Here is a 13078-nt window from a genome sequence, read left to right on the forward strand (position 1 = left end):
TCTAAATAGTACCTGCGCTGGGCCAGAAACGAGACTCTGTTCGGGTTCCGGGTCACAGTTTGCAATTCAGTTCTTGGGTTTTGGCCAAGAAAAAAGCAATCAGTAATGCAAAAATCAGGGGTAGATCTAAGGAGGATCTAAGAGCTATCACAAGGGCAATCAGATAGTTTGTGAATCAGTTGTTTAAATCATAAATAGATCCAGTAGATGGATTGAAGTAGCAGTTATCTACTTTGCATTTGTTATGGCAAATGCAGTTTGAATGCTACTTGTAAGTTTATGAAACAAACAACAAAGAATGATAAACAAACAAACTAATTACTTCCCCAGCAGAGTCGCCATTTTGTTACAGGGAAAAGTGTCTATATAGAACTGCTCTATCCCACTAAGGTGTGACAGCTGCCTTAGAAACAAACAGAGAAAAGCTACTTTCATTTTTCCTTTATGAATTATAGATAGAGAAGAATAGAAAGACCAACCTCTGTCTTGCGCTAATCTCCCAATTTGATCCCTCTCTTCTTTGATAGTCCTCAGCGACCTACTCCCTTGCACGTCCAGCTTCACAAAGTACCTGTAAGATCACAGAAGCATAGCACTATACAAAGACATGGATCTATAATCATAAACAATCTAGGATCAGATGTAAATTGACCATATAAATGTAGCAAGCATCAATGACACAAAAGCATGGAGGAAAACTTGAATAGCTTTTATTGATCAACAAGAAAAGAGCCAAGAGGAGTTACAACCAGTTGTTCTGACCCAGCATCAACCTCCCAGCAAAGAAGCCCCTCTTCACCTCAAACAAAGCTTGGATCACCCAACAATCTGATGTTTGTCTCAAGAAACCAACAGCAATTCCTTACAATATGAAAAATTCCAGCCTCCGGATCTCTGGGATGAGGGATCCATATATAGATATCTGTAAGGGGGATGAGTCAGCTTGTGATTTGATTAGTGTCTTCTCTCTGATAGTTCTTGCTTCCACTTGGAGACCGATGGTCTCTTACTCATCCTTGGTCAAATTTAGTGAGGCAAGTGTCACAGGAGAAGATTCTGGAAGCTTCCATTGCCTCTCCACCTCGCGGAATGACACTGCCATTTCTCATTTCTCGCCCATCGCAACCCACAGAAGGGACTTTTGAAATGCAACGCACCCTCACAGTGTATTTAGGTGAGATGCAACGCACTTAGCCAGTGGAGCAGCTGCAATGATCCTGTTTTGACCAATTCTGAGCAGTTTCTCATGGAGAACTTCAGGGAGAAGCTGTAATCTGTTGACCTTGTTCCTTTAGGGGTTAGAACAACACTTTTAGGGACTTAGGAGCCCTTGGTTTATGGACATTTCATGCTTGGGGTTGTAGGGCCCAAAAATGTCTATAACAGGAAGCTATTAATGTTATTCAAATCCAAATCGGTGTATGAAGCTTGTGTACAGGTACAATACATGAAGAACATAGATCTAAAGAAAGGGAAATCAAATGGATCGAAGAAGAAGGAGAAACAAGATGTTTCTAAGAAGGGGAGGAAGAAGTGAAAAGGGGGGAAATATAAAAAGACAACAACCACAATCATACATAGGAGAAGTGTTTGAATTTTCATCCATAGCTTAACCCGAAGAACAGGAAGAAACACTATAAGAAGAAGAATATCATGGCCATTTATTTTAGCAACACATTTGGAAGTAGCTCACACATGGATGAGAAGATCGTATGTATGTTAGTGTAGAAGCGGATGAATCTGAGTAGTCTTCACCAATAGGAAAATAAAGAAATGAACAAACTCTTCCACATAAAGATACAGGTCAAGAAGACAAAGATTGGTGCTTTGGAGGACTTAAGATCACGGGAAAATCTCATTTCAATAGAATTGGTCAACAAATTTGGATTGGAAGTTCATGATCATCAAATCCCATATCATTTGGGATGAGTAAATAAGGATGCAGAGTTAAAGGTAAAAAAACAATGCAAAATTAGATTTGATATTAGTGTTGAATTTATTGATGAGGTAGAACTAGATGTGGTTACCCTTGATGTATGTGGAGTGGTGTTTGGAAGTACCTACATGTACACGCGATATGAAATATCCATGTAGATAACCAACCAATATTGGCTTATCAAGGATGGAAAATCATTCACCATCAATCCACATAAAAACAAGTCAAAAATTTTGTGGGTAAGTTCCAACCAAGCCAATAAATTTATCAGTTCCAACAAGTATGTTTTACTGTTTTTAAGAGAAAATCAGTTTTTAGAAAAATCAGTAAGAGGAAAGGAATCCCTAGAGGGGTGTATTAAGAAACATAACAAAAAAAAAAAAAAACATTAGAAAAAAAATCTACGGGCATAGAAGGTTGTGTTATGGGAGCTTAAAGGGTTACCACCCAATAGGGAAGTGGAGCACAAGATCCAACTATTGTTGGACTCCCCATTGCTAAACATTAGGTTGTATAGGTAGACTGTTATAGAAGCAAGTGAGGTGAAGAAATAGTTGCAACAACTACTAGAATAGTGTTTCATTTGATCGAGTACATCACCATGTTGGTCACCCATCATCATTATGCCAAAGAAGGATGGGACTTGGTGGATGTGTATCTATTACAGAGAAATGAAAAAATCACTCTCAAGAATAGGTACCCCCTACCCAGGATTGTTGATCAGCTAGATCATTTGTAGTAAGTGAAATATTTCACCAAGCTAGACTTAAAGTCTGGATATCACAAGATTCGAGTCAAAGAAGAAGATACTTGGAAGACCGCCTTCAAAACTAAGCAAGGTTTGTAGTCATGACATTCATCCTATGCAATGCAACAACTACATTTATAAGGTTAATGAATGATATATTGTGCCCATTTTACAGATTAATTTTTTATCTTCTATTTGGATGATATACTTGTATATAGTGTCACCTGGGAGGAGCACATCTCACATTTGACTTAGGTGTTAGAGACATTAAAGAAGCACAACTCCTAGAAAATCTCAAGAAGTGTGAGTTTTCACAATAGTCATTGGTGTATCTAGGGTATGTGATATGTTGAGGAGAGTTGAAGATAGATCCTACCAAGGCGGAGGCCATCATGGAATGGTCAATGTCTACTAATGTTTCTGAGGTAAATAAATTTGTAGGTGAAACACAGTTTTGAGGAAATTCTTAGCATCATTTTCAATAGTAGCAACACTACTCCATGCCATAGCAGCAAGTGGTAAGAATTTCCAATGGGGAAAGGGTCGGCAAAGGGAATTTAAGGAGCTAAAGAAGAATATCAGCCAAGCATTAGTTCTGGCCTTACCAAACTTACAATAGCTCTTTGAAGTGGAGATATATATGAGTGGGTATGTTATGGGAGTGGTATTGATGCTGGGAGGAAGGACTGTATGCTACTATTATGAATTATTTCATGGGGAAGTTATTAACTACAATTTATCTATGATAAGGAGCTCTATGCCCTAGTAAAATACAAAAGGAGATTTTATTGATTAAAATATTTATCTTTACTCTGAATCTACCAAGCATAGAGAACGATTGAATTTCTAATGATGTAAACCTCTTTTTGAGTGAAAAACTTAAGAAAACATTTGCACCTTGAGAGATTTGATCCCTCTTGATACTTAATAGACTTGGAATTAAGATAGATATTTGTTGGCTTTATAAAATACCAAGAGGGATCAAATCTCTCGAGATGTAAATTCATTTTGAGTGAAAATTTTGAGAAAATGTCGAAAGATGTGATCCCTCTCGACACTTAATAGATTTGTAATTAAGATGGACATGTGCTTGTTCTTTATAATACTATTTATATTATGTATAATTTCACATCTCTATCTATAAAAATTCTTATTATTAATTTTATTATAATCCTCATAATACATATAACTACATACATGTAAAGGGAATTTTTTTAGACATGTTTTGTTATTATTTTTATTTAATTTTTTAATGTAATATGCATAGCATAGAGTATATATAGAGAGGGAGTGTGCACATGCTTAGAAAAAGAGTTTATTTTAAGTATTAGGTTATTATATGTTTATTAACTAAATTTAAATATAAAGTTTTGAAATGTCATACTTACAAATATGAATCTTCCCTCGATGGAATGACTAAGACATGCCAGTTGGGAGAGTGCATGGCCATCATCCCATCAAGCACTCACATATGAGGATGTGGACATGAAGCCTCCCCATTTTCATTAACAAGCCATCATGAAGTTGCATGGAGGATCGTTTGACATCACTCCAATTTGGTGTCAGATCCCTCTGGAACTTGTATTGGTTTAATTGTTACAACTGAGTTGAAATTAATAATAGGTATACTAGCATTTGCACCAAATGTTGCAAAGGAAATGTCGTAAGGCATAAATTGAGGAACAATCATGACATGGGAATGGGAAAATCTAAATGAAATGCAGAGATGTAGCAGAAATGAAATTCTAACGTTGTATAAATAGAAGTTGATTTAGGGTGCCTCACACTGTTTTTTATTAATTACTGAATTAATATTGCATATAAATCTCATAAAATTGAACCAACTTATAATTCAGGGCCCTGATATCTAAGTTTGACTATGGATCATTCTATATGTCGAAATCTGGATAAAATGATTATCAAATTAAACTAATGACCTTGATTGTGGAAGATCTGATTCATAATCCAGTCCGTCCTCTGCCCGTAAGGGGCTTTTCCTTCATGGTATCATCTCTGCGTCAACTGTCATCAAGAAGAATGGAATTGGGAGATGATGAGATTGAACTGCAGTATCAGAAGGATGAGTTAGAGACCATTTATGTGTCTCAAACATGATTGACATGGGAGGCACTGCATTGGAAATTCCATAAAATTCAACAACTGGCAGCCTCCAATTTAGAACCTTCTCCATGCTCTGATAGCTCAGTAGAGCAATTTCTACTGCAGAGATTTATAGAGAACGAGCCCTATGATCAGGGATTCAAAAGCCAAGTATATGCCAAATTTCGGTACCAATTGCCTAAATTGCTTCAAGTTCCTGCTGTCAAGGGTAATTAACATCAATCAAATATTTTATCCTATTATATTCTCAATACTTTGGGCACCCATATTCTTTCTTGCTATATCAGATCAAATCCTAATGTCTAATATATGTCTAAGACAAAAAAATTCTAAAAAGGTTAAAAACTTAAACATTGTTAAATTCAATCTCTAAGAATTCTCTCTAGAACTATAGGATGCCATTGATACATGTAAAAGAATGAAAACTTTAAGATTCAAAACAGAACCCAAAGAAGGTCCTTCAAAATTGAAAGAAACAACGGGCAGTATGATGAGTCACCAAAGGTAATTTTTGACCTCTATAAACCGAACAATCATAAAATACATTTAAGATTATATGCCTAAGTCTGTCCCACTCAAATATAATATTTCACCCAGTCCTATTCAAATCAAATTGAAGTTTGATCAGGACACATTTACCAGTTCTTAACAGGAAATCTTTCCTATCAGCTCACTGCTTACTATAGGAATATCACTTGCAATTTGATCTTTCCTATCAGCTCACTGCTTATTATAGGAATATCACTTGTAATTTGAAGCTTGATAGTCTTTCCATCCTGCTCCATTGTTCGAATTTTCTGAAGAAAATAGGAATTCATGAATGATACTTCATTCATGCCCACTCCACACTTAAAATGTTACCTTTAAGTAGATAGCCTACCAAATGAAGATTTTTTAAAACCAGGACTAACCACCTTGTACTGAATATTACGACCAGAATTTTAAAACAAAAAAATTCAAAATATTTGATACAACGAACAAGCCATCAAGATCACTTACAAAATCAACTCCTGTTGTACTGATGTAGCTCTCCATATATGAATTATCCTGCAAGACAAAAAGAAAATTAATTATCATTGTCATATCAAGAGATATACCACTTCTCCTTAAAAAAGTGATCTTTAAGTAAATAGCTTCTGCCAGGAAAGTAAAAATTTAATGACCAGCTGGAAGAAGGCCCCCACATTGAGTCAAAAAAATATAAGACAGTGTAATAAAACAATATAATGGACAGCCATACAGTAGAGCTCATAAAACCAAATTCATTGTATTTGAAAAGAAAAAGACTAAAACATATTTCAGTCCTAATAAACAAGAAGTAGTAACTTTATAAACACACAATTGGCTAAACCCAGAGCATTTGCATTATACCCAAAACTTTGCTCACATGCAAATAATATTTCAGAACTATATTCCAGGAAAAACCCACGGGACTTGGTTGGTCACTGACACCACTGAGCACAAGTTCTGAGAATAAACAGGGAATGAACAGCATACTTGTGCTGTGATTACTATGATCAATGTTGTAACAAAGCTGATATTTTTCTTATAGATAGCTTTAATGACATTGATGGCCCCAACAGAGAAGGCATCTCCACCACTAAAAGACACACCAGCGTTGCCAAAGACTGTTATGATAACATTCTCTTTCATCATGAAAGGACCAGGGTTCAGAGAAGGAGCCCTATGATCAGGGACTCAAAAGCCAAGTCGATGCCAGATGTCGGTACCAATTGCCTAAGCTACTTCAAGTTCTGTTGTTAAGGGTAACTAGCATCAATCAAGTATTTTATCCTATTATATTCTCAATACTTTGGGCTTATGCCCATATTCTTTCTTGCTATATCAGATCAAATCCTAAGAGCAGAAGAAGTTGCTATGGCCTGGATCAGCAGGTTGTCCGACGACAAGTCTGGAAACACTAACTAGTTGTCTTGTAGGCTTTGGGGTTCCGCAAAACCCTTGTCTCTTCAGAGAGGATGATCAGTTCTAGGCACTCAAACACACTTGCTTCATGGTTGAGCAATTGTAATTCCTTCATAATTACAAAAAGCGCAATTTTCTATCCCTATAAATAAAATATCAAAACTTTCCACCAGGAGAAAACTGAGAAGGTTGGCGAAGCTCTGCTGTTGTCTTGTGTCTCTGGGCCAAAACAGGCCATATTTTACACAATCATGGAGGTTTACAAAGTAGAAGGATTGACGAAAATGCTTTTGGCTTAGTCATTTTTATGATCTATGCTAGGTTAGTGGAATGGGAAAAGGGAAACAAAATGGGAAGTAGGAATGGAACAATAAATTGGCCTAGAGGGTTTCAGGGAATCAAAATGAAACCCCTTCTTGTCTCTCAACATATATTATACATATAAATTTGATTGGTAATGTACAATTTTGGTGTCAAGATAGGAATGAGAGCAAGAATGTAGCAAGAAATGGGCTACCTTTTAGGTGATAAGAAAACTCTTTCAAAATATATTGTAGATACAAATCGATTACTAATCTACTAATAAAATGTCTAAACTACATAAATTTTACATTGATGTCACAGGAATATGTTATTGATGTCATAGGAATACGTTTATAAAGAGGGCCTCTGCATATTCAAATGAAGTGCAATAAACATTTTCAGGTTAAGAAAAACAATCTAGATTTTACTAGATTATTACCTCTGAGATGGGGCATTTCTCATATTTAACTAATATAATCCATGTCTCTAATAAATCCAAAAAAACAATGAAAATCTAACTTACTGTATTGAGAATTTGAATCATAGATGGTCTCCATTTAACGGTCACTCTTCATACTGCCTAATGACATGAATTTTCCAGTTCAATATTTTAACCTACAGAACTATAACAAAAATGGTAAATTTATTCGATCTGATCACTTCTTGAAACTCATAGGCACATACATGTCAAAGATGCATCCATCTTACCTAAACAGAGAAATTTGTACTAGATTGGATGTCCACCACATATATGTTGGTTGTACTAGATATTTGTGCAGCAGACCTGCCCAGCCATAACCTAAAACCTGCATGAATACTCTACCATCACTGCCGTCAATTGACCCAAACTTAAGTCTGAAAACACTTGAAAACAAAAGAAGAAAGTATGATTAAAGTTTGTTGGTTGAAAGAATTGGGTTGGTTATAACTACCTTACATGAGCTACACACAAATAAGACCTTTCATGACCTAAGGATAAGGTCAAGAAATGCTTTTCTATATAGCTGTACTCAGTGCCCACCTAACTGCTCAGAAATTAGGTTCTGGAAGATCAACTCCAGGTTAGTTAGAAGGATTGGACGTGAAAGGTCTTACTTTACTAAGAAGGGCTTAGATAAGTTGTTCAAAGGTCTTTATTGAGCTCAGATAAAGACTTAGGTGTAGTTACTTGAGCTCATGTAAAGTATAGTTTCAGGTTCTACTGTTTTGAAAAGAAGCAGTACTCCAATCTTGCAAATAATGAGGTCATATTCAAAGGATCTTTCACACCGAAGGAAAAATTGTGCCCAATTAATTGACTGCAGATGATATCCACATTTTTTCTTTGTGCAAGTGAAATTCAAATCATTCCAGGCAAAACCCACCGGACTTGGTTGGTCACTGACACCACTGAGCACAAGCTTTGAGAATAAACAGGGAATAAACAGCATACCTGTGTTGTGATCACTATGATTAATGTTGCAACAAAGCTTATATATTTCTTATAGAAAGCTTTGATGATTGATGGCCCCAAAAGAGAAGGCATCTCCACCACTAAAAGACACACCAGCGTTGGCGAAAACTATTATGAGAACGTGCTCTTTCATATTTTAAGGACCAGGGTTCAGAGAACAAGCCCTATGATCAAGGACTCAGAAGCCAAGTCTATGCCAGATGTCGATACCAATTTCCTAAGATGCTTCAAGTTCCTGTTGTCAAGGGAGTTCCTGCTGAAAAAAGACTAAAACATATTTCATTCCTAATAAACAAGAAAACCCAGAACTTTGCATTATACCCAAAACTTTGCTCACATGCAAATAATATTTCAGAACTATATTCAAAGATTGGATAATACAATTAAACCTCACTGCAAATCGCAAGAGGAGACATGATTTGCCAACTCCAGAATCTCCAATCAAGAGAAGCTTGAACAAATAATCATGAGTCCAGATATAATTTGTTGAATGGCCTCGCAGTCAACAATTAAATTCAGGACGAGAATTGTATTTTACAATAGCCACAGGGCTGGCAAATAAAATATTTTTAAATGAACAATATAATTAAAATTAGCCTTAGGTTATTCCCAACCAGAATTTTTAACGATAACTAATACTGAGGGGGGGGGGGGGGGGGTGAATTAGTATTATAAATTTAAAAAAATTTCATTTCCATAAACAGATTGATATACGCTAATTCTATTAATTCAACCTGCGTACATACGCAACTGTGTTTAGAGAAAACCACGTATATCTTACAGACTTATAATTTAGTTAGCTGATCTTAATCTGTGTATTAGAACCATAAAACTGTAATCAGGCGCAGTAAACAGTATAGGCAATCACATACATGAACACAAGATATAAGTTGGAAACCCAATGTGGTTGAAAACCACCTGCTGCAATTCGTCTCTATCTTCTTTTAATAAGAAACTTCTTTTTACAATATTTCTGTACTGGTGCAGTCTTATACCAGCGCGCAGGCTTCTACCTGTAGAAGGCTACAACCTTCTCTCACTCTCCACCTTCTCCTGGAAGGGAGCTACAACCCCCTTAGCTCTTGTACTAGCTGATGTACTAGTACGTAGGTGCTGACCTACATAAGGCTACAACCTTCTCTTTTCTTCCAGGGACCACGTTTCATAAATTTTCAAACTGGATCCATCAATAACATTAATCAAACATCAAATATTTCTGCATCAACCAATCTCCTTTGCACCAAACAAAAACTGAATCAAACAATCACTTCTCTAAATGTTGTAACCAGAATACAGTAACAGTAACCAGAAACCAATCCTGAACCCAGAACACTGCAGCAATAAACAGAAGTAGCTAAAACATATTTTATGAGACGTATGCTACTTCAATATGAAGAACCTGCATGCATACGTTGCTATATTAAGGCAAACTTGCGTATACATTGTTTTGAATTACCAAAATAGCGTGTATACGCGCCTTTTCTATATTGAACCTGCGTACAGATATATAAAAGATAATTTACCTTTTCAATTATTCAGACATCAGTTATACCCAGATCATCAGATTTACAGATCAAGACATGCGCCAAATATAAAGGATCAAAATCACACAAAGAAACTTCTCTTCAAGCCTTAAGATCTTGACCCATCAATAGAAATTATCCTTCTTCTAGTGCTCAGGTTCCTCCTTGATTCAGATCCAGCTATGCACCATAACCTAATCACCAATATTCTAGATCTTGCTCTTCATTAGATATTCAATACTTGAGGGCCTTTGCCTAATGATCTCCTCCCCCTTTTATAGTCTTAGGCCTTACTCAATACCATGGTCCAAAACCACTTAGAACCAATACCTGGGCCCAAATACCTGGGTTCAACACTTCGGACAAGATACCATGGGTCCAAATACCAAGGACCGAAAACCAAGTTTTCCAAACTATACGCGCTTTTCTGTGCATGAAAGTGTGTGTATATGCATACACGCCTTTTGGTCTGTGAATACGCATGTATACGCGGCTTGGTCAATGGGAACCTATGTATATCTCTTTTTCCTTCATTCTGAGAGCCTGAACTGTGATCTGTCATCTGAGTGAGTTGCCATCAAGGACAACACCTATGTCATAGTGCCAAACTTGTGTCATAATTCCAACAATATCCCACTTTGGACTTGATGGCAATGCCAAGTCACTGTCCCTCTTGGTCATCAAGGGCAAAGGATTATGCTCCCCTTGAGTACATGCTGAATTCTCTGATCTGCTGAAGAGTGTTGTCCATGCTCCCCCTGACTGTAAGCAAGGTCTGCAAAAAGATGTTATACAAGAAGAACATGACTCTATACATCATAAAAGACCTTCCTATCACCAAAGATTCATACAAACATTCATCTCCCAACCAAGTGGGGATATACCAAGATTGACTCATCCACCCAATCAAGTGGGGATAAAAGCAAGAACATTACATCATTCATCCCATGCATAGTGGGGAAACCAAAATAGATCATTACATGACCTTGATAATAAAAGATATACATGACATAGAGACAAAATATCTAAAACAAGACTATGATAGTCATCAATAACTACCATCAGCAGCATCTGTCAATCATTATCCAGACCAGCAACCATGATCTCCTTCTGCACTTGTTCCACCTGAAGCAAACAGTTGTGAAATTGTACCAAGATCTTCTAAGATAATGCCAACAATGCAATATTAGAAGTATATGCTCCCCCTAAACCTGTGTCAAATGGTCTCTGTCAGACCCATATCAGACTCTTTTCATCCTGAGTCTAGCCCACTGTTTTTTTTCTTCAAACCAACATATACGCGATTGTATCCACAGAAACCGGCGTATGTACACGGATGCTCTTCATGAAACTCGCTTACAATGAGTTTTCTCTAAAATAGATAAGTGTCAATAGAAAGATCATGCATCAACTACTCCCAGCTTCTGTCTGACGTATTCAAATGTCTCCCGAGGTAGTAGTTTGGTGAATATATCAGCAACCTGTTCCTTGGAGGGAACATACTCCAATTTGACCTTTTGTTCAAGCACTTGTTCCTGGAGAAAATGATATTTGATAGGTATGTGCTTGGTCTTTGAATGCATGACTGGATTCTTTGAAATACTGATTGCACTTGTATTATCACATAAAATGGAGATAGGTGGAGTACAAGTGATTTGAATGTCTTGCAATGTTTGCATCATCCAAAGGAGTTGTGTGCAGCAAGATGCAGCAGCCACATATTCTACTTCAGCTGTAGATAATGCAATTGAACTTTGTTTCTTGTTGAACCAAGATACTAATCTGGAACCCATAAAGAATGCACCACCACTAGTGCTTTTTCTATCATCCATGCTTCTTGCCCAATCTGCATCTGTATATGCATGAAGTGTGAGATCTATATCTTTAGGATACCATAAGCCATAGTTTTGTGTTCCTTGAATATATTTGAAAATCCTTTTAACAGCCTGAAGGTGTGCTTCCTTTGGATTTGCCTGAAATCTTCCAACTATTCCCACTGCATGCATGATGTCTGGTTGGGTACCTGTTAGATAGAGCAGGCTACCAATCATGGATCTGTAGGTTGGTTGATGTACTACTGTTGATTCATCATTTGCGCTGAGGCTACACCCTGTTACCATAGGGGTACATACTGTTTCGAATCTTCCATGCCATATTTCTTCAAGATCTGCTTGAGGTACTTGGTTTGTGATAGAAAGATATCGTCTTTGTTTTGTTGGACTTGTAAACCAAGAAAATTTGTGAGCTCACCAAGCAGGGACATTTCAAATTCTTTCTGCATCACCAACGCAAAGTTTTGATTCATGGCTTCTTCATTGCTACCAAAGATGATATCATCAACATACACAACAAGTATTAGTAATTTATCATTGTCAATTTTTATATATAGATTGTTTTCTGCTGATCCTTTTGAAAAACCTTGTTGATGGAGGTATTTTTCCAGACGATAATACCAAGCCCTTGGAGCCTGTTTAACACCATAGAGAGCCTTTCTGAGTCTACATACAAGTTTTGGATCATTTCCAAGTATGAATCCATCTGGTTGCTCAATATACACTTCTTCTTCTAAGTCTCCATTTAGAAAGGCAGATTTCACATCCATTTGGTATGCTTTGAACTTCTGAAAGTTAGAAAGAGCAAGGAACATTTGTATGGCTTCAAGTCTAGCAACCGGTGCAAAAGTTTCTTCAAAGTCTATACCTTCTTCTTGAGCATACCCTTTACAAACAAGTTTGGCCTTGTTTCTAATAACATCTCCATTTTCATTTAGCTTGTTTTTGAATATCCATTTGGTCCCTATGACATTCTTATCATTAGGTCTAGGAACCAATTCCCAAGTGTTATTCTTTTCAATCTGCTCAAGTTCTTCATTCATGGCCTTAACCCAGCATTCATCTTTGCATACTTCACTTATATTTCGTGGTTTGATAAAGGAGAGCAATGCTAGATAGCTTGAAGCTTCTATAATAGTTCTTCTTGTTTGTACACCTGCCTCTTTCTGCCCCAAAATTTGAGTCTCTAGATGATTCTTCTGGACGTACCTGGATGGAATCTTTTCTTCTACCTTA

Source organism: Pinus tabuliformis, chromosome Q, assembly GCF_031772625.1.
Source record: "Pinus tabuliformis cultivar Carrire ecotype Pingquan chromosome Q, CPIR1, whole genome shotgun sequence".
Classification (NCBI taxonomy): domain Eukaryota; kingdom Viridiplantae; phylum Streptophyta; class Pinopsida; order Pinales; family Pinaceae; genus Pinus; species Pinus tabuliformis.